The sequence below is a fragment of the Salmo salar genome, chromosome ssa08 (assembly GCF_905237065.1).
Source record: "Salmo salar chromosome ssa08, Ssal_v3.1, whole genome shotgun sequence".
NCBI lineage: Eukaryota > Metazoa > Chordata > Actinopteri > Salmoniformes > Salmonidae > Salmo > Salmo salar.
In genome coordinates, this window is record NC_059449.1 from 349,092 (window position 1) to 351,659 (window position 2,568).

The 2,568-nt window shown below is 41.2% G+C and overlaps 1 pseudogene; it reads right to left on the reverse strand.

The window, feature by feature from the left end:
• Positions 1-200: 200 nt before the first annotated feature.
• On the reverse strand, positions 201-1,261 carry LOC123744164 (caspase a-like; annotated as a pseudogene).
• Positions 1,262-2,568: the final 1,307 nt, after the last annotated feature.

Sequence of the window (2,568 nt, forward strand, 5' to 3'; positions counted from 1 at the left end):
GCATCTGGTTTGGGATTCTCAGAGGCCTGGGAAGTCCTTTGTTAGAGTGGTTGACATCTGGTTTGGGATTCTCAGAGGCCCGGGAAGTCCTTTGTTAGAGTGGTTGACATCTGGTTTGGGATTCTCAGAGGCCCGGGAAGTCCTTTGTTAGAGTGGTTGACATCTGGTTTGGGATTCTCAGAGGCCTGGGAAGTCCTTTGTTAGAGTGGTTGATATCTGTTTTTGATTCTCAGAGGCCCGGGAAGTCCTTTGTTAGAGTGGTTGACATCTGGTTTGGGATCTTGTTCAAAGCGATGCATGACCTGCGTGGGAGGAAATAGAAACAGCATATCTAGTTATTTTGCTTTAAAGGGATAATTCATCCCTGAAGACAAAGCACTGTTACCTGGTCTCTTTTCAGATACTTGCTTTTCTAAACAATTCATAAATATGATCCTCACAGGCATAGATATTATTTATTCTTATTTTAAATGCCTCCATGATGAGCTGTACAAACAATGTGCTATGTCTATGTCTGTAGGACTTAGTATCTGAGGTGGGAATAGAATGAGGGTTTACACTGATTTAAAAACAATATAATGCATGTTAATGTGACCCACTAATCTGGTGTGCAGGACAGAAGGGAGATGAAGCTCTTCTCTCTGTGTTACCTCCTGATAGAGTCATTCTCTTAGCCCAGACACCACATCACTGACCCAAACAGACCATTCCTTGACTGAAACAACAAACATGCAAATCATCTGTAGGCTTTCTACATAATTATATCAAAAACAGTGAATGTTTACAAACATTTTTGAAACGCTAAAAGAAAATGCAAGGATCACTTCCCCTGCAGGCCTGAATGAGAATGACTTTGGATTTGTTGCTCAAGGCTTTGCAGTTCAAATGTGTGAATATGTTGTTGATGGGGAAGACGCCAGGTTTAGGGTAGTTTATCTTTAGTGGACAAGGATGTTTCCCAGCTCCCCTGGGACATGGCGATCACGAAGACGCTGTCCGACAAGGACCACTCCTCACGTTTAGAGAAAGCTTGCACATCTCATGCAAGAGCACACTAAAACTCAGTCACAGCGGAGACAAACCTTTGACTACTAAACATATAGACATTCTTCTAGAAGCAGGAGAGATGCTTTACCCCTTGTGTACCTGGCCAGACAGGTTCCTGTGTGTCCATGTTCACCTAGTCCTTCTCCACCACTCTCCTCAGCATGTTGTCATCATCAAACTCCACATTGTTTATGAGCAGGGCCAGGTGCTTCCAACCAGATTAATGAGGATAAATCTGATAGATGACAGATGCAAAGGTTATTTAACGCCTCGATCACACCTACTGTACAGATTTATTGGGCAAAATGGTGCACAGTATCATCTGGATATGCGTGCAACAATAGTTTAACATTCACCTTCTGCTCCCATTTCTGTCAAGCCGTCTATGCATACAATTTGATGCATACGTTCAATATATCCTGCTTTACAAGTGGTGCTAAAACCACTGTGTAATAACATTGTTACTCAGTTATTGCGGTTTGTCAAAATTTGATGGTTTGTTTACACTGTTGGACTATCCTTTCACGGCAAGATGATATATACTGTATATACTTTTTATGACTTTAGATTAACTGAAATGATTGTGTTCCGTAAACACAGGTACCCCCAGGGGTTCATATGTAAGGTCGTTGGTCTAATATGATAACTATAAACAGAGGCTGGAAATTATTTTGGGGCACTCTGATATGGTAGCCAGATAAGAAATACTAGCGGCAGCCCTGATTAATTTGATTCAATGCAATTCAATCTTTGACGACTGCAACCATTGAAATACAATTTATTTATGCCAATTAATAAGCCATTATCAACATCAAATCTATGTTTATTTTGTGCACTGTCAATTGCTCACTGTCACCCTATGTTTACATATTATTGATTTCACACAGAAAAATGATTTGTTTGCAAATGCAACTGGGGCCATGTAAACAACTGTTAGGCTACTCATTTTGAATCAACCGGTGTGACCCTAAAAGTCTGTGTTCGACCGGGCACAGTAAATTGATTTGGTTGCAAAAGTTACTGGCCTGCCCTACACATTAGAAGGCCTTTCACCATATATGCGGTAAAGAGGTCAATCAAACTTGACCAAAACAATGGAATTGCCATGGAATTGCCTTGTGGGAAAGATCCCAAGTCTCCTCATTGACCCCCAGCAAAATCTGCCTACATTTTAGTGTATTTCACACTATGTTGAGGTAAAAATCGGAGTATAATGCTTGTATGGATGTCAATCCCAACACATGTTCATGTCATCATTACTATTCAACTGCATTACAGTTAAAAATGACTTTGACTACCACTTAGCTGGCGACTGCAATAGCCGGCGACGTGTAAGCATTTTAAACTTGTAACCTTGAGATGTTTGTTTAAAACACCAGGATGGGATGCAACGTTCCATCGCTCATGGGAATTAAGACATACCGGTCTTACCAACCGCTCTGTACTTCTGACGGGACCACCCAAATAGCCTGCTTTGAAGGAGAGTGTCTAACTGTGTTTATTATACCCACACCTGGATGA